Source organism: Oryzias latipes, chromosome 18 (genome assembly GCF_053564925.1).
Source record: "Oryzias latipes strain Hd-rR chromosome 18, Olatipes_Hd-rR_3.1".
Taxonomy (NCBI): domain Eukaryota; kingdom Metazoa; phylum Chordata; class Actinopteri; order Beloniformes; family Adrianichthyidae; genus Oryzias; species Oryzias latipes.
This window is the reverse complement of record NC_136254.1, coordinates 28,400,708-28,421,005: the sequence shown is the minus strand read 5'-3', so window position 1 is coordinate 28,421,005 and position 20,298 is coordinate 28,400,708. Positions and strand designations below refer to the sequence as shown.

The 20,298-nt window shown below is 38.8% G+C and overlaps 3 long non-coding RNA genes across 3 annotated transcripts; all 3 read right to left on the bottom strand.

The window, feature by feature from the left end:
- Nucleotides 1-2,307: 2,307 nt before the first annotated feature.
- Nucleotides 2,308-4,551, bottom strand: LOC144987189 (uncharacterized). The gene is made up of 3 exons (XR_013651063.1): nt 4,099-4,551; nt 3,638-3,889; nt 2,308-2,565 (listed from the first exon to the last, which is right to left on the bottom strand). It is a non-coding gene; the product is annotated as an uncharacterized LOC144987189 (long non-coding RNA).
- A 439-nt stretch (nt 4,552-4,990) lies between these two features.
- Nucleotides 4,991-14,460, bottom strand: LOC144987185 (uncharacterized). The gene is made up of 4 exons (XR_013651058.1): nt 14,367-14,460; nt 14,205-14,247; nt 10,889-11,137; nt 4,991-5,245 (listed from the first exon to the last, which is right to left on the bottom strand). It is a non-coding gene; the product is annotated as an uncharacterized LOC144987185 (long non-coding RNA).
- A 3,634-nt stretch (nt 14,461-18,094) lies between these two features.
- On the bottom strand, nt 18,095-19,343 carry LOC111949214 (uncharacterized). The gene is made up of 3 exons (XR_002875232.2): nt 19,211-19,343; nt 18,952-19,028; nt 18,095-18,839 (listed from the first exon to the last, which is right to left on the bottom strand). It is a non-coding gene; the product is annotated as an uncharacterized LOC111949214 (long non-coding RNA).
- Between the last annotated feature and the right edge of the window lie 955 nt (nt 19,344-20,298).

Genomic DNA, 20,298 nt, shown 5'->3' with positions numbered 1-20,298 from the left:
CTAATAAAAAAGAAAAACATGCTTTATAGGTGAATTGGTCACTCTAAATAAGGTGTCGGCTCCGGTGCCACATGCGGTTCATCCTTGTGCCACGGCCCTCTGTAGTTTTTGTAAAATAACTGTCATGTTCTAAGATTGTCGTGGTGCCTTTAACACTGTCAGGAAGTGCAAGCGGGCAGGAGAACAGCGGGAACGCATGGAGGGGACATGTCTGCAGCTGTAAACGGCGACCAGTGTCTGTTTTGGGATGGAAAGATTTTCTGGAAAGACAGTCAGTGGCGATCTCGTCGGGGACACATGATCACCCCCAAAAAAGCCCCCCCCCCCAGACTAAAACCACCCATTTGCGCATAAAATGTATTAAATTTGCCTTTGGGCGCCCCTACTATCCTGTCACCTTGATGCTAGGATGACCGTATGTTGGAATTTCTGTGTAGAACATGCTGAAGCCTCCGTCCAGCGACCAGCGTAAACGCGGGGGAAAACAACGAATATGTAGAGAGGCGGGGGCGGGGCTTAGACTCAGCGCTTATGATTCCAGACCTGCAACAAACTAACCGCTGCTTCCTAGTAAAAAATAAAAAATAGTTGTCATCCATAAAAAAAATATCATTTATTGGGTTTACTGGATTTAAAGACAAAAAATAGAAAGGAGTCTGCATCAAAGTGAATTTGTTTCCATTATCTTCATAATCTTAACTCTGATGTTTGACAGACGGAAAAGTCTATTCAAGGTTGTGGAAAATGGACAAACGATCAAAGAAAACATCACGTTCATTAAGAATTAAAAATTATTAAAATTAATATTTAAATAAATATCCTGACAGTATTTTGAATCAATACAACTACTAAATGAATTATCGCAATATATCGGCAAAGACATTTTTTCTAACACACCTAGTGTTGTGGCTTGCTGTGCTCTCATCTCAGTGGGAAACTGATCCAAATGGCTCTTTGAGAGGTTCAAGTTGGCGCCCCCTTCTCTAAATTATCCCTAGGTGTGAATGAGAGTGTGCATGGTCGTGTGTCCCTGTGACAGACTGGCGACCTTTCCAGGGTGTCCCCTGCCTTCGCCCATAAGTGGGTGGGATAGGCTCCGGCAGCCCCGTGACCCCGAAAGGGATAAAGAATATGAATGAATGAATGAATGAATAATGAATTTTATGTTGGATTATGTGAAATATGGAGGAAGTGGGTGGAGTCACAGCAAAAGAAGAAAAGGAGAAAATTTTGGGCCGTCGGCAGCTGTGAGAGGAGGAAGATAAGGAAAAAGGCTGGGGAAGACTACGAGGGACCTAAAGGAGAAATAAAATAAGATATGATCTATCCACGAAAACTTGATTAAGGGGTGAAAGCTACAAACAAAATCATATTGGTGAAATCATTCCTTTTTTTGGGATTTAAGTTTCCTTGTAGATTAAAGAAAAAGCTGGACATTGGAATTTCTGTTTGAACACTGGAAGAGGGACTAAAGAGCCTAAAGAGACTCAAAAGAATAAAGGGACTTGTTTTATTTAGTTTTGGGGAATTTGAAAATTGTGTGTTTATATGTTTGACTTTAGTTTGTATTGATTAAAAAGGTAAATTGGTGCAACCCTAATTTCTGCGGATCACACTCCTCATTCCAGTAAACCTGTTTTTGCTCAGACTTATCAAAATCATTTCTTATCCATAAACCGCTCCTATCTTCTCAGCATCTGTACATTAATTGTATTCTCCAGGACCTGGGCTCCTTCAAGTTAATTAAATAAAATAAATCTGGTTTCTTGCACTCCTTTGTTTCTCCAATTTTGGGTCCCGGAGACGATTTATGAGACGTTCATTTATGACTTTTTAAAATTTCTCTTGTAAATGTATGTTTTAAAGTAATGCATTTACAACTTAACTCTATAACTGTTATGTCTAATTTATCATAAATTTCGTACTTTAAAATAAAGTTTTGTTTGTAAACTCGCCCTAAAACCTAAAACGCAAACTAAGAAAAAAGTGACATTTGCATGCAATTTAAACTATTTAACCCTTGTGCTATCTTAGATGACCCCACCCTTACATTCTCTCTACCATGACAAAGGTGGATAAAGGTGGAAAGATATCATGTAATCCATTGACACCAGTGAAGATCATTAAAGAAAAAAAGGTTCAGAGCACTGTCCAGTGGGTCTAGATGACCCCACTCCCAATGGTAAAGTGCCTAGGATAGACAAGGGTTAAGACCATGTTTTTCTGAGACAGTTACTGAAGTATTTTTGAAATTTTGTTTTTTTGTAATGACATTTTTTTGTATATAATTTAAGGTAAAGATCTTACCAGTAGAAATTTCTAGAGAAACTGACTCATAACTTCTGGCATTCTCAAACACAGAGTAGAGACTGAAATAGTATGAAGTGCCAGCACTGAGAGATGAGACAGTGTAAGTGACTGGTCCATCTCCATCTGATGCAGGAATGATCCTTCGTCCATTATTATACTCCAGTACATAACTGGCATTGTTCACTTTACTCCACTGCAGAGTGATGCTGTTGAAACTTGTTCCAAGTAAACTGAGTGTTTGTAGGTTTGGAGGAGCTGAAATACAAAGCCGGTAAATTAAAGAAAATCCTAAAAGAATGTGCGTAATTGCAATGATTATGCAAGAAAGACATGATGCTAAAAGTTGATAAATGTTCTACAAGCTGTTGTCTGGATGCATAAATGTTTGCAACAATGCTAGCAAGTCATGGTGTCTTTATTTTAGAAAAGTTTCATATTTCACAGAAACATATGACAGAACTTCCAGGAGATTCATGTGAAACCTTCTAGTAACTGCACACATGACAGGATTAAGCTATAGCTACTATTCATTCTTAGTTATTAACATGTGCCATTTTGCTTCATCAGGCGTCATCTGGATTTTGCCACAGATATTTTTGCTGACAGAGTGGTGTTTTGAAAGTTGTGATATAAATACTTAAGGTGAATTTATGTTCCAGACGTGTTTGTTGTTACAAAACAATCTCTGGTTTTAGACTTAAAAAAGCAAAAATTTGTTAAAAACATCTTTTTTTTTGCATTTTAGTTCCCTAAAAGTTCCATTTTATTTTACAAATATTGAAAATTTCATTAAATACGTTTGATGACCAAGTTTCATTTCATTTATATATTTGCTCCTTTCATGAAAATTATTTATGCCCAAATGTTTACGTTTCTCTTACCTATTAAACATTGTCATGATTGGAAGGGAGCAGAATTGAAGAATACAATTCTTATAATTGTCTGCTCCCTTTTAAACATTGCATCCTATTTACATTTCTCACACCATCACCTGTGCTCAGATTTCCCCACATACCGTTCAAATAAACAGTAAATACATTCCATTCATTTAGTACATGCATTCCAAAAATTCCAATCATAAGTCAAGTTTGTACAAACTAATTTGTTAAATTTTATACATCCATTTAAATTGAATAATATTTTGACAACTTTTTAACTGATTCTCGTGGGAATTCCACATTTTGACATTTTAAAAATCTATGTTTTTAGATGCAGTAAAATAAATGCTGTCATCTGTTGTTCTGCAGCTGTGAGGCCTCTTGTTCCTTGCAAAAGATTTAGCCTTCAAGAATTTTTAAAATTGTACAAATCAAATCATTATACATACCAGTGACTGCATCAATGCTGATTCCACTGCTTCTGACATTGTCAAACACAGAGAACAGAGTGAATGTGTGTTTAGTTGCAGCAGTCAGAGATGACACTGTGTAAGTTACAGAGTCATCTGCAGCTGGAGCACTGATGTTTGTTTCTGTGCCATTAAACAGGAGAACAAAGCTGACACTGTTGTTGACTTTGTTCCACCGTAGAGTGATGCTGGTTTCATCTTGACCAGCTGCTCTGAAGCTGTGCTTTGGAACTGAAACAGAAAGAAACATCCGTCAATGTTTACTAATGATAGCTTCATAATAGAATGTTTGTTCCAACAAATATGTATCTAATCCTGACTGATTTATATAGTTTATGTGTATCAATGTATTTTTTTCTTTAATTAAAAGAAGTTCAACTCTATTGCTAAAACAATATTTATAGTAAGATAAAGCGAAGCAACTGATGACAAAATATTACCTGCACAATATGCAGTGTTGCATCCTGGCAGTCTTTGAAGTTTGTAGACATAGAAGTCTCCATAGCAGAGTTTGACCTTAATAGTGTCTGATGTGTAATAGCAACAGTAACTGTCATAACTATAACACAGAGAGCGTGTTACAGTTTGATTGTATTGAGTTGGATGAGGTTGTGTCATCTGCAAATGGTTATAACTGCTGCATCTACTGTCTTGTAGACAAGTTTCAGGAATCTGAGCGCTGGTTTGTCCCACAAACATGCGATACCAGCCTTCAGGGGAGGAGTAGCTTCCTCTACAGTATGAATTTCCATTTATGTTATATTCAGAAAGCCAGTTATCATTCAGTTCAGTGTAATGTTCACAGGCTTCACCACACTGAGCTGTTCCATTGATGATGACACAGTCCTGGTCTGGAGGACAAAACGTCTGTCCACATTGAGAATACGGCTCATCTTGTAAGAAAACAATCAAAGACATAAAAATAATTTCATTAGTAGACATAAAAAGAGGTTTTGAAAAAAACAAGATCTAATGGTTTGATTGTTGTTTCTTTCTTAGATGAAAGGTCAAAGGAAATTACGGGTTTTTAATGAAATCACTTTAGTTCTCAGGTCTTGAAGTTGGGTCGGTAAACCTGGACTTACAGCCTTCTTCCCTAAAACGTTTCACCATTCATCCAAGCATTTTTTTCAGTCCAGATGCCATGAATCAACCGCTAGTCAACATCAATTAGATGAAAGGGATCCCTTATTGACTTTGATTATCAGGATTTAAATTCTTGAAAGAAAAAAGTGCTAGCAACACAAAATATTCTGTTCATCATAAAAAGTTATTTGATAAATAAAAAACTAAATGTTTCTTAATATAAATGTTTAAAGTGAAAGATCTTACCAGTTAAAGCTTGAAGCTGAACTCCACCACTTCTGGCGTTTTCAAACACAGAGAAAAGAGTAAAAGTGTATTCAGTGTTTGCACTGAGAGAAGTAACTGTATAAGTTATTGGTCCATCTCCATCTGAGGCAGAAATATTCTTCCATCCTTGATTGTACTGGAGAACATAGCTGGCAAAGTTCACTTTACTCCACTGCAAAGTGACGCTGCTGTCAGTTTTTTGAATTATTCTGAAAGTTTCCACATTTTGAGGAGCTAAAAAACAAAAAAGAATATTTTTTTCATCCCAAATATATTTAAAAATGTAAATGCTTAAGCAGTAAAATTTAAAGGCTTTAAATTTTATTACTATCTGGTGTGTTTTGTCTATAAACACATTAAATAAAATTATGCAAATGTTTCAGGCAGCACATGTATTTCAAATGAAGCAATTTGGCCTCAAAAGAAACAAGCTGGATAATTTTTACAACTATTTCCAGACGTTTCTCTTTCGGCTTTTCCCATCGGGGGTCGCCACAGCGAACGAGTCGCATGGTAGACTTGGCAATGTTTTACGCCGGATGCCCTTCCTGACGCAACCCTCTCAAAGCAACCGGGCTTGGGACCGGCACAGAAGTAGAGAAGGGAACAGGGAGCAGCCCGGAGTCGAACCCTGGTTTCACGGACGGAAGATGCCGCAAACCAGCACGAGCTAAACCGGCTCCTCCTGGAAATAGTTTTACAACTATTTCCAGACAATAATTGAAAAATCAATTTTTTATTACTGATATTTTTAATCAACTGTATTTATCTGAACAATTACCCCTGCACATCGGACTTAATTTCTAACTATAAAAGAACTTCACTTTTCCTGTTTAATATGATGCTAAATTAAGTGAAGTCTTGGATTTAATGGTACACTAGGAAGTAGCGACACATGTCATGAAGGTGTTAAAGATAAATAACTTTAAAAGTAACTGTATATCATGAAGATCTTTTAGACTTCTGCAAAGTATAGAATAAAACAAAGCATTTTGCTTTATTCTTACTCTCCTGTTCTTACCAGTATTCTTATTGATCTTCTATTTATTAACATATACATTTAGTGGACGTATCATCTCAGACGTCACTCCTTGGAACCTACACAGTATAATGACCCCCCCCCCCCCATGGGATGCTAGAATAAAGTTCCTCTGCCCACCTCAGCGTTATACTGACAATGACTATTGGGTGTAACGAAGCAAACTTTACAGCTCTGTGTAAAAAAAATCAATCTCACAATACTCATGATGGTTATAGATTGACGCCAGTGTTCAGCAGCAGAGCCACCATCAGTGTGTGAATGGGTGAATGGGTGTGACTGTAAAGCGCTTTGGGCCTTTTAAGAAGGTAGTCACGTACTATATAAATATGCTGGTGGTATATATTTAAATTAAGAAAAAAGGAAAATATAAATACACTGTATAAGCATTTGGCTTTCAAAGTAGAAAAAGTAAAATATAAATCCAGCAGTTTCCATGATGACAGCTATATCATCACTTTTTAGCATCAATTACTGATATAACATTAAAATATTATATACTTGTGTAATTATGTTTTTCTCTTTGAAGGTACAAAAAAATAACCTACCAGAAAAAACTCTTAGTTGTACTCCAGAACTTGTAATATTCTCAAACACAGAAAAAAGGGTAAATATGTATTCCGTTGTTGCGTTGAGAGACACCACTGTGTAAGTTACTGGTCCATCTCTTGGTGCAGGAATTGTCCTCAACTGGCTGTTAAACTGCAGGATGTAGCTGGCATTGGTGACCTTACTCCACTGGAGAGTGATGCTGGTATCAGTTTTTTTTCCCACAACTTGGAAGTACTCTGGATTTTGCGGAGCTGGCAGTAAAAAAAAAAATAAGTAAAATAACAGCTGTTGTTTTATGTTTGAATAGAAAATACATGAGTTTAATATAAAATCATAATGTGGAAAATTGTTTTTTCTATTCACCTTAGCATTATAAGCCCAATTTGGGCAGGTATTAGATAAAGCTACTTGTCATCATTTGCTTCTTGATGAGCTAATTTCTCATATTGTTCTCATATAAATAAAACAGAGGTTATGAAAATCTTTCAAAAAAACACTACGACAAGGCTTCCTTTCTCTTCGAGCCATCTTGAAACACTACTCAAACACGTTTTTTTCCTGTGTATTATAAATTTTGCCGAGATCAGAAATTATTTGAAATGAAATGTAAAACAAACGAAAGAACTGTTTTATAACAGCATAAATGCACACATTATGCAATCGTTTTGGCTTCTCAAAAACACTACATATGTAAGGTTTTTCAAGTCCCAAACCATTCATTTTTACAAAGTTATTAAAAAATAAAAATTTAAAGAGTCATCTCCTTGAGAGTTGGCTTTGAAAAAAAAGTAATCTTTCCATCACAACTGCAGACCAGCCCAATAGGACCAGTACTAGCACTATATGAATGACTAAAGTGTGGCTTAAGGTGACTGTACGACAGCATCACCCAGACGTCATAGGTGCATGCAGCTTACTTATTTTCACTGCAACCCTGTATGCATTTTTTTGTGCTTGTTTTTAAACCTTGTGCTCTCCTAGGCACTTTAACATTGGGAGTTGGGTCATCTAGACCCACTAGACAGTGCTCTGAACCTTTTTTCTTCAATGATTTGTGATCTCCACTGGTGTCCATGGATTACATGAAATCTTTCCACCTTTATCATGGTAGGGAGAACACGTCAATGTAAGGGTGGGGTCATCTAAGATGGCACAAGGGTTAAAGCGCACTGTGTTCTGTGTCCTAATCGGCTTCCGATCTTGTCAACCAATCTGTCCCTGTGCCTGAACAGAATACATTCAGTTCACTAAATCTACATACATTTTCAATTGTGACTATATCTTTGTTTTCATTCTATAAAAATGGACATATTTTTCTATGGTTTGAACTTCGGGAGTTTTTAACCAGGATAGAAAGGTGTGAAAATGTTCATGTCTGTCTGAGAAAACTGTGTGTAGTGGAGAGTTTTATAGCCTTTTCCAAAGATCCTACTTTGTGGATTCCGCATCCATCCATTCATTTTCTTGGTGCCTTAACCACTGCGCCACCATGGTGGATTCCACCTATTGCGAGTTATTTTTATAACGTAACTCCCACAATGCATGAGGGACAAACACTGTACTTCACGATTCACTTCCAACACACAAAATAATCGTGCTTTCCATTTTCATGTTGTCCCTTGAGGTGACAACGCAAGCCTCAAGGGAGCGACACACCTAAACTCCATTTAAGATTTAGCCGCTACCCTCTACGACACTCTGTACCCGGACAACCCAAAGGTTGGAAGGTGCAGCTTTTTTTTTCTAAAAAATGAAATAAAAGTTAAGTTAGAATATTTAAAAACTGTTTGATGTATTTGAGGCTAATCTTCATTTATAAAAATTATATTTGTATGCATTCCTTGTTGGACAGGACGGAAAAAAAAAACAAAAAAGGAGAGAAAGAAACAGAGTGGGATGTCAGAGATGTGGGATAAGAGGTTAGAGTGGGGGGTAGTCGATATTACAAAGTTAAAACATAAAAGTGTCATAAGTGAATTACATAACTTAGTTCACACAGCAACAAAAGAAAAGATAGTCTGCAAACAACTTTTTACAGGTTAGAAGTATAATTGAATGAATGTGAGCCTCATAGAGTGTACCCTGACCACACTGAATGCTCCAGCAAAGGCAGGGGGCCCAGCCCACCACACCCCAGAGCAAGGGGCAGACAGCGCAGCAACCCGGCCGATTCAGGCATCCATCAGCCTCACCATCACACAAAGATCCAGGAGCAACCACCCTCCCGTGCACCGTACCCCCACCACAAAAAGAGAGACGGAGGTCAGGTCCTAGCAGCCCCCCGGCCGAGGACAAGGAGGAACAGAAAAACGCCCAGAGCCCCGGCCCCAGCAGGGACCCGCCCCACCCCAAGGCGCCGCCCGGCCTATACCCAATGCTCAAGACCTACGCCGGTGCCCAGACGAGAGGCACGCCACCGCCTGGGAGTCCTGAGCCCCAGCCCGCCCCCAACCCCGGAAGTGGACCGGCACAGCCCATGGTTAGCCCACACTGCACACCCGTGCAACCTGCCCGCCAGCCCCACTGAGATCAAGAGGGGGGAAGTGGCAGAAACCAACCGCCTGAGTGGGAAGGCGGACGCAGCCGACCAGCTGAGGCCCCATACAAGGCCAGGGGATGGTGAGCCTGAAGACCAGGCTCTAGTTGCTGTGAGCAACGATGGAGAAAAAAAAGATTGGGGTGTCCTGGTATGCCCAAGAGAGGGGCCCCATCCAGCCACAGGGGATGCCGTCCAGCCCGCTCAGATGTTGTAGACTCCCTCCGTGCACGGAAAAAGGGCAGCAAGATCAGGGACGCAGGAGCCCCCACATCGCCACCAACACCCCGGCAGCAGACGCCAGCCCATCCCACTCAGCCTGGGAGGCAGGGGACAGGGAGCAATGTGACTATCGCCCTCCTGTTGTGTGTGTATGTGTGTGTTGTGTGTCTTAGCGGGGTGCAATTAAAATTGGTGCATGCTTCCACCAATGTTCTCTATGTGTCTAAAGCAAGCAAAGCTTGATTGGTGGTGGTGGTGGTGGGGGGGGGGTCTATTTAACCCTATTTATTTTTTCCTCAGTTGTTTGTCTTTTCCCCCCTTATTACTGATTCATAATTGTCTTTATATATTTATTTATTTTCTTGTTTATTTATCTATTTATTTAGTTTAACCCCCACTATCAACTCCCAGGCTCCTTGGTGAGGTGTTATGTGTAAAGAGGGAGACTTGTCATGATCTAACATACATTGGTATTGTTGTATCCCTGTCGCCAAAACCAGTTCGGCAGAGGCACCGCAGAGTGCACCAGCCCCCCATCACCAGCCCCCCAAGACCACATAGCCAGGGAGGATAAGGTCTAGACACCACCCCCAGGGCCGTAGAACAGAGCCCCTGCCCCAGGCAATCGGGTCCCCAATGGGAGCTCTGGTTTCCAGGCGCCTGAACCCCGGACCCATCAGACGTCCCCCGCCGACCACAAGCAACCCCACCCCCCCCAGCCAGCTGAGTGTTCCGCCCCCACCCCCCACCAGCCCCAGCCAAGCCAACAGGAGGTGCCCCAGGGCACAGGCAGGCCAACCAGGATGGCACGAAGCCACCCCCGGGACCAGAGACGACGGGGGCCCAGCCCCGGACGCAGACGATCCCCCCCCATCCAGACCAAGCTCTTTTGAACTTAACATAGAACAGATAAAGGAGTTGTGCTGTGGATCCATAAGAAAAAGCTCAGTAGACTTTTTACAACCACTTACAATAGATGACCAGCAGGTGGCGCAGGTATTTAGCTTTAGATGACTAGGAACAATGACTAGAAACAATGCTAGTTCAAAAACTTGGAGACTGTGTAAACACATGTTCACGGATGTCTCCATTTGTTGCAATAAAGAAGTTTTGGTGTCAACAAGGACATTTTACCTCTTGTCCACAGGTCATTCATCAAACTGTCTTTCATCTGAAGTATAAAATCTCTGTTTTCCTCCACCAAAAACCAAACAGAAATCTCTAAAATAATAAACCAGGCTAGTAAAGTAACTCAGTTAACCAAACCTTTTCCTGCCTAAACTGCAGAAGTGATGATAAATTGACATGAACGCTTGAAAATAGTCTGGTGTGTATTTTGAATTCTTTTTTATTTGCTTTGTACACAATTTTCTTTTTTGCATATGGTAGTAAGTATATAAAGTATGAAATGTAAAAGTTTGGAGTTACCTTTGTTTTATTTTGTAGAATTGTTTTAACATGATATATTTCTTCAAACCAAATTTTTAAAGTTTCATTTGGAAAAACTTCTTATTCTAAAATATCTCACCAGTTGCTGCAGTGATGTTGACTCTAGCGAGAGAGGAGCGAGAAAAGAGAGTGAAGGTGTACTTGGTTCCAGCAGTGAGGGATGAAACAGTGTAATACATTGGTCCATCTCCATCTGGTGCACTGATGTTTGTCTCTGTTCCATTAAACTGGAGAACAAAGCTGTCATTGCTGTTCCCTCTATTCCACTGCAGAGTGATGCTGGTCTCATTTTGACTGAATGGTACGAAACCTTCTGCATTTGACAAAACTGAAAAAAGAAAACAGCACATGTATTTGAAGGATTGATAGAGGTAATATTTATTAATAGACATAATCTACTTGGTGTTTTATATTTGTTTTATTATAAACAGTTTTTATGATCTTCCATAATGCTGTAATGCCTGATGTCTAGCTGGGACAATGCAAACTGCTACTCATTGAAAAACATTTTCTGTAAAACACTGATTTGTATTTTACAAACTGAAACATTGGCGAAACAGGAAGTCATTCTGTAGTTTTATGTGATCTCAACAACAATAAAGTCTTAGTCACAACTTACCTATGTGCTCCTGAAACATGAAAGAAATTTGAATGTATTTCAATTGTGATATTTTAGCAAAATGCATTTGAAAGGTTTTTTTTTTGTCTTAACATTGCTTTCACAGGTCTTTGTGAAAAATGTAAATAAGTTAGTTTTGTGTTGTGGATAACATAGCAAATTGCAATAAATTACAGGTGGAAGTCCAATACAGAGAAAAGACAAACAAACATGTTAAAGTAAATACAGTAAAATGCATGAGAACCCCGGAGTTACCTCTACCTATCTGCTCTATTCTCTTAGAAGTTGTGCTGCAAAGTGCAACAAAACAAGGAAATGAACATGAAAGCTGGCAGTTCTCTTGGAGGCAGCAGCAGTAAGCATGTAAGTCAGTCAGACAGTCATCCTACCCGAATTTCTGCTTTAAAAAATCTTGAAAAGAAGTCGTTATCTTTGCTCTGCATGTTGTATTTTCATAACTTTCTTATAGTAGTGACCTGTGAAACCAGCAATTCTGTGAAAATAACACAGGGCTAGGGTGTTTTAGAAATGTTGAAATATGGTGTTCAGCTGAATGTACATGATATAAAATCACACATGATCAACTGATTACTTGTAACTGTGTCGCTAAAAGTATTCATTTTAATGCTGAAGCCAAAAATAGTTCTGGGAACACATTTGCAAAATCAACATGTTTTTAAAAAGATTTTGTGATTGCCTTTAAATCCAGTTTATTTTTGTTAATTTTGAATTAAAATAAAAAATACCCCTGCAGTTCCGGTTACTTCCTCCCTTTATTGACTATTTAAAAAAAGTCTGTTTACTGTAATCTCCACTCTAACCAGTCTGATCAGATTCCACTGGTACTTTATGCCTTAATGAAAGTATTTTTCTTCTGATGCAATTTTCTATTTTTTAAAACATTGCCAAGTTTTTATTACACTTGTAAACTGATAAGACTTTAAAGTAAATTGTATGAAACTGTAGACTTTTTCTAAAAAAATGAGCAGAAATAAATTGTGACATAGTTTGATTGTGGGATTGCAGCTCGGCAAAATGCATCAAAGCTCCAAATCCAAAGTAGAAAAGAAGCCCATCAATGGTGTTTTTGACTGTTAGTAAAGTAAAAATGGGGAACCTTTATATGGAAAGTAAAGGGAAGTTGTATAACCTGTCAAAAACACAAAATGACAGATCAGTAGAATTATGAATATCTAAGTACAAAGATTTACAAAACAAAAAAAGCACAGTGGACACATTCAACTCCACATTTTTCTTTTCTGTCGATATCAAAGTAAAGATCAGTTTATCAAGTGTGTTACATTAATTCCTTAGTTCAGTCTTATGGATTACTGTGATAAATGAAAGAGCTTTTGTCAAAACAAGCTATAAAAGTTTTTTTCTTTTTTAATGGAAGCATTAAAGTGTGGATTTTTTGTGCAACTACCTAACTAGAATGTAACTTCTTTATGGGCTGTGAGTCATAAATACATTGCTAACATAATAGTAGACTTGACTAGTTGAACATTTCTCTAAAGATCTCCCCAAACTGTCAAGTCACATGGTGGCGTTACCAGGAACATCATTAGTAAAGAGTGCTGTGGTACTTTTTGCAAATATTTTGCAAATGCAACACTAGCAATGTCAACCCTTTAAACACCTGAGTTTTAGAACCAGTGTTGACATTCTTTAAACTACTGTTACTCTTTAACCGTGAACGCAATTAACATGATTTAGTTTAATTTAACTCTTTGAGCCATTCCTTTTTGAGGTCATAATGGACACATTTCTTTGCCCTATCTAGTCTTTTCCAAATTTATTTTCTGCCTCTGTCCAGAGCGATCAGCTTCATCCAGTGTGGGTCCGGATCTTTGGCAAGACCCTTTGCACTGCTGTATGGGGACCAACTATGTGTTGGTACCCATCCCAGATAAAATACAGGGTTGTTTCTACCACCTGTGTGAATCAATGAAAACTTTTACGCTGTGGCGACCCCTGAAGGGATATGCCAAAAAATAAACTGAATTATTTTTGTCTACCAACTCTCACCAAATGCCTTCTTCCTCACATGGAAGGACTTCCATGACCAAACTATCTCAATCTGCTTCACTGCATTTATCTCGAAAACATTTAACAACAGTTGTTCCTCTGACAGATACATTCCCGATCCTATCCATACTCATCTCTCCTAAAATCTTCATCACTGCTAACCTCCATCTCTGCGACCTGTCTCTTTCTCAGAGTCCCAACCAACAAAACGACTGCTTTCACCACAGACTTCTACACTTTTTCTTTCATTCTTACTGACAGTCTTTTGTCAGTTATCTTACCTGCAACCATCCCCCACCTGTTCCAGCCTGCTTGCGTACACCTCTTTACCTCTTTCCCATACTATTTCTGAACTGTTGACCCTAAAGTCCTTCACTGTCTTCACCTCTGCTACCTTTAACCTCACCAATTCATTTTAATCCCTTTCAATAACTTAAGGCTACCCTGTCTTCATGCAGCTGACCATTATTCTTCGTCAAAGCAAACCTTCACCTCTCTGAATGCTCCTTCACCTCCTGCTTGCTCTCTTTACACATCACTAGGTCATCTGCAAACATGATGAACCACAGAGATTCCTGACTAACTTAATCTGTTAGCTTGTTCATCATTACAGCAATCAAGCATTGTTAACTATAAGGACATTCATCATCAGTTATTTGCCGTGTTAAAAAATGTGAATATGATCTACTTCTACTACAACTCAAAAGGACAAAAATATTAGATTAAAATCACTAAAAAATAAACAAACCTGCAAGCGCACAAACAAACAGCCAGAGATCCATGATTCAAACCTTAGCAAAAGAAAGAAAGAACACATTTTAAACTCCAAGCACTTAATTATTTAAATGATAAAGTTTTGAGAATTTTAACACTAAAGTCTGCAAACATGCAAAAGACAAAAGTTACTTACCATTTATTATTTAGAGTTCCTATTTTAAATTATAGTGCTTCTAACCATTCATATTCTTCAAGGAGGTTGTGTGACATTTCCTTCTCGCCAATGATTGCCCTCCTTTTAAGAACTCATTGTTAGGGCGGGGCTAGGTATATTCTATCTAATAGGACCATCACTAAACTATGCCTTCTCTTTGTTTGGACAGGAATGTGTCCAATCCAGTATGAACAGCAAAACAAACATTTTGCTTCTGCTTTCTAATGTAAAACAAACTCTTCTACTATCATATCACACCAGATTGATTCAAAAGAGCTGCAACCTAACAGTTAAAAAAAGTGGTAACCAAGCACTATGAATGATTAATTTCACTTCTTTTTTGCACTTTCACTAGATATCTATACATTGGAGAAGATTTGGTCATTTAAACCTTGTAATAGACAAGTGTAAAGCATTTAATGGCTGGTGTCCGGTATTTATTTTAGTAAATTTTTGATTGAACTTTTTTATTGACTTAACAGAAATGTCCCAGACAATTAGAAGCAGGTCGAACATCCTTCCTCCAAAGATTCAAGAAGAAGATTCTCCCATAACTCCATGACTTAGGGGGTGGGGTGCCTGGTCGTTGCTAATCCTCTAATCCTTGTGTGTCTACCTTGGTTTGGAGTGGGGGTCAGGGCCTTCCGGTGCCCGGTGGGGGATGGTGGGGACTTCGTTAGTCGGGGGTCGGGTCCGGTGCCTGGGTGGGGTGTGCTGGGGTGCTGCGTGGTCTTCCGGGCTCGGGTGGTGCGTGGTTGGGGAGGTTGAGTGGTGTTCTGGCTTGACTTGGGGGGTGGTCTTTTTGCCTGTGCCGGGGGGGGGATGGCCCTTCTCAGGGAGGGTTCCGGCGGCGCTGGATGGGCTGGCCATGTGCACCTGGGGCTGTGATTACTCCTTTCCTGGCTCTGGGAAGGGGCGGTGCAACTCTCCTAGGGCCTGAGGTCACTCTAGGTGACACCTACCATGATTGCGGGATCTGGGGGGGCGGTGCGGGGCTTGTTGGCCCAGTCCTGGGGGGATGGGGGACTGCCAGGGAGAGGGTTTCTGTCTTCTATCTCTCCCTGTGCGGGGTGGGTTGTGTAAGGCCTGGGGGGTTGGAGCTTCAGGAGATGGGATCCCTGGGCTGAGGAGCCCTGAGCCCTTTGCTGGGGGATGGCTGTTTGACCACCGAGGGGACAGTCTACCAGCTGTCCCCGACTTACCATCTTCTTATAATCCTTTATTAGGATGATGGGGGGGAGGGTTAAGCCTGCGATGCACCTTGGGGGGAAGGAGCTACTTGGCAGTGGTCCCCCTCCCATGGTTGCTGCATGGAAAAGCCTCCCCCCTTCTCGGTTTTATTTGCACCTTAGGCATGTAGGCCCCTTGGTAGGAGGGGGTGCTTGGACATTATTGCCAGCAAGCATCAGATTTCAATTGAGTGCACTACCCACCCAGAAGTTCTGGGCGGTTGGTGATGAGGTGGTCGTCTGGGGCTGTGGGCGCTCTCTGGGGACACCGTGGCGGTCCTGCTGGCCCTGGCCTGGGTGGCAGATGTGATCGCCCAGAGGGCAGTTGTTCTCTTTCTGCTACCGTGCGGGTGTTGGAGGGTTCTGGCTGCCGCTGGTGCTACAGCGGGGGTCTTGGTGTGGGGATGGCTGGGAACTCTACCTCCTTCTTTTTACATTCCATCAGGGGCGCGGAGGTGCGGCCCTGCCTGGGGTAGCGGATGTGGTTGCCCAGCAGGCTGTCTTTCGCCATTTGCTGTACTGTCTGGGTGTTGGGGGGGTCCAAGCTGCCACTGCTGCTGCGGTGGGGGTCTTGGTGGGGGGATGGCTGGGCTCTCTCCCTCTTTTTGCATTCCATCATCCACCCCAGAAGAAAATAAGCACTCACTCGAGCACAGGTGCTATCTCAACTTTTCACAAACAGTTTGTGTGACTGAATGAAATGTTTCACATGTATGAATGCATAAGTAGGCGTGTGTGAATGTTAGTGGTAGTATGTCCATTTAGACTTGCTTATGAGTGAACACTTTTGTAGCCAACAGGTGTGTTTGTAACGTTTGAGTGTGTGTGTGGACAGGCCTCACCAATTTTTGTTTTTTCATGCATCTTAACCTGTCAGTTGTGATTCTAAAGCTCCAGCAACTTGTTGCTTTCTGACGCTTCATGATCTCACCCTCGCTACTATAATCACCCGTCTAACCCCCGCCTATTTTTTATCCCTCTCTCTTCTTTCCTCCTTTTCTTTGCCGTCTGGTCCAACAAAAAATATTTACAAATGTAATTAACATGACTAAAGTTTAGCTGAAATTATAAAAGGGGTTTATTTAAATATACATCTAGTGTATCATAACATTCATAACCCCTATTGTAAAAGTAAAATATGTCCAACACAAAAGGCTTTCAGCTCTCATCTGTTTGCTCAGCTGTTGGACAGAACAAGTTTAAAAAAATAAATAAATGAAAAAAAGATTTACAATACAGGAAAAGCAAAGTGGACATATTCAACTCCACATTTTTAATTTCTGTCTATATCAAAGTAAAGTGTGTTACGTTAATTCCTTAGTTCATTCTTATGGATTACTGTGATAGAGGAAGAAGCTTTTGTCCAAAACAAGCTGTAAAAGATTTGTCATTTTTTTATAGAAGCATTAAAGTGTGGCTTTTTCGTGCAACTACCTAACATGACTGTAATGTCTTTATGGGCTGTGAGTCATAAATACATTACTAGCATAACAGCAGCCTTGACTAGTCGTACATTTCACTAAAGAATTCCCCAAGCTGTCAAGTCACATGGTGGAGTTACCAGGAACATAATTAGTAAGTAAAGAGCGCTGTGGTACTTTTAGCAAATTTTTGGCAAAATGTAAAATCAACATTGTCAACCCTTTAACACCTGAGTTTCAACCGTTCTTTTCAACCGTTTACGCAATTAACATAATCTCAACAAATTCTGAAGCTGAGAAAAGCAGCTGTGCGCTGATATCAAACACTTTACAGTAGTGAAATGCTTGAATCATAGTCATCGTCTACAGAAGGCTCCCATTTGTGTCTACAAAGATCTCATTCAAACTAAAAGTTGTTCAAAGGTCTGTTGTTTTCATGTAGATTTCAGCACATTCAGCACGTTTTCCAGAAACCAAACAAGCCGATCAAGGAATGAAGAAAGCAAAGAAATATATATTTTTTTAGACTAAAGGTGATGATTCTTCCAAGTGACAATTAGTAAATTGCACCACCTGCTGTGTCACAATAGAATGCAAAGAGACATGCAGACTTGACTGGGAGTAGCACATCTTAGCTACATATCTAGATTTAGGCAAGTCTTAAAGTAAAATGGAAGACATTTTTTGTTTAGAGAAATTAATTCAAATACCATGTCTGTATAAACTTGTATTAAGAGTTTGATATAAAAGAAACATCATTGCAGTAGAACAGCAAAGAATCCTGATGGAAAAGACTTATATTCCGATTTCAGAAGCTGCTAACTGAGTGTCCAAGAATTAGTCATCCTTAAACTCTACTGCACAATGCCAAGGAGTTCCTTTCAAAAATAAAAACTGTTTTATTAGTCAATTTCCATACATTTTTCAAATTTGAATGTGTGTAAAATGCAGAACAATTGCACCAATCGGGGCCTGACTTAACAAATGCAACACAATGTGTGCTGTGAGAAACAGGTAAGCTGAACAGTCATGAAGAAATCAAATGAATCACAGAGAAGAGAATTTGCTCATATTGTCTTTTACTTTGTAATGCTGAAAAACAAGAACAGTTTGGCCATTTGCCTCTTTTGTGGAACAAACATTCTGGTTGTTCAAGCTTTTTGTTGCAATAATAAACTCAAATTGTATTAAAAAAAAGAAAGAACAGAAGCAAAAGCATGCAAAATTGCACTAAAAAAAAACCTGTGAAACTGCAAGGTCATAAAAGGTTAACCACAAAAATGCAAAAATTCATGCTGAGTTGTGACAGCATGGATAACATTGTAAGAGACCCTCCTACATGCACAACAAACTGCATGTAGTTTCTTGTATAACAAGCCGGGTCTGGTTTAAACCCAGTTTTAACATTTGGCATAAAAAAAAAAAGAAATAGTTACACACTTGCATTGTTTTCTAAACATTTCATGGTTTTCTTAGACATTTGAGCTCAATATTGCTAATACGGTACACATCTGGGAATATTTACACACATCTTTACAGTAGAAATGCCTAATCTAGATCATTTTACTTTAAGAGGCCTAAAATCAATGGTATATTTATTTAAACATTAAAACAATACATAAGAAGTTATACAAAATAAAATAAAAAAGCAAAAACATTACCTATTTATTTTATTATACGTGTACTAAGATGCAAAATAAAAAAACTGTGTAGAAATTTCCAGAATCCACTTTTGTCTTCGCCTCTCATGTCCTCCTGGTAAATTTTATTAAGTCTGCAGACTTTTCAATTTTTTTGAGATGCTAAATGTAATAAAAGAAACACATTAAAATACAGTTGAACATGTTTTTTAAAAACAAAACTATAGAAGATATTTATTGCAGTTTTAAAATAATAAAAATAAATAAATCTTACCTCTTTCACAAGTTCTTCTATTTGTGAAGCACTCAGGCTAGATGAATTGATTCTGATGATCAGTGTCTTAATAAATTCTGTTAAAAAATAGTTTGATAGGCAAAACTTTCATTTTATCAAAAATAATAATATAATAGTCAACTTAACAGAAGAAATATTGTTTTCTTACAAAAGAATGTTCAACTTTTTAATGATAATTTCATTTTTGTAAAGGCAAAATATTAAACTAAAAATTATTTAAGAAAAAAGTTCCACTTACTGTGCACTTTGTCTGCAGGTGAAGTACAAATTAGTGTAGCAGAGGAGATGCCACATAGGACAAAATCATAGTTGTTAGTCAATATCTACAAGACCTAAAAAATGTATTATAAGATACTTGCAAAATATTCTATGTATATTTTACTAATTATTAAGTCATTGTCTTCAGATCCACCCTTATAAGAGTAAAAAGAGTTTAAATTAAAGTAAAACTCACAGTGGCAGAAAATGTATACAATCTAAAATTTAATGTTCAAAATAAAGGGATTTGCTTTATTATTATTTTACCATAGAAGATAAACCTGAAAACATGTGCTGTATAAAATGGGACAATGATAATTCACATCTGATCTATTATAAAATCAAAGCTATTTCATAAAGAAGAAATATAGTGTATTAAAATTTTGCAAATGTTGGTCTTCTACTAGGATGTTTTGGCTTAAGGAAAAACTACCAAAACTGTAAAAAAAATACAAAAAAATATCGAAGAAGAAAAAACTAAAAAAGAACTCTAGATATACAATAACTAGTTAACATAACATTTAGGGTATTTACACATTAACAAAATTCTAAAGACAGGAATGTATAATGGAAAATCCAATAATAACAAGAACTCTTACCAGTTACTGCAGACACAATGACTCCAGTGCTTGTGACGTTCTCAAACACAGAGAAGAGGGTAAATGTGTATTTTGTTTGAGGATGAAGGTTGATCACAGTGTAAGATATTGGTCCATTTCCTACTGGTGAAGTAATATTTTCCTGTCTGCCATTGAACTGAAGAACAAAGCTAACATTGTTGTCTACTTTAGCCCACTGCAGATTGATGCTTGTCTCATTTTGTCCAGTTGATGTTACATTTTCTGCATTTTGGGGAGCTGAAGATAAAACAATACCAGCCACAAGGCAAAGTTAATACCGAATTGTGTGTTTTTTTAATTGACTTTGATTGCTGACTTTGGTTTAAATTTGCTTTTATCAATTACATGAGGGTCATATCTTACCAGTTACTGCAGAAAAGAGGACTCCAGTGCTCGTGACGTTCTCAAACACAGAGATGAGTGTAAATGTGTATTTTGTTTGAGGATG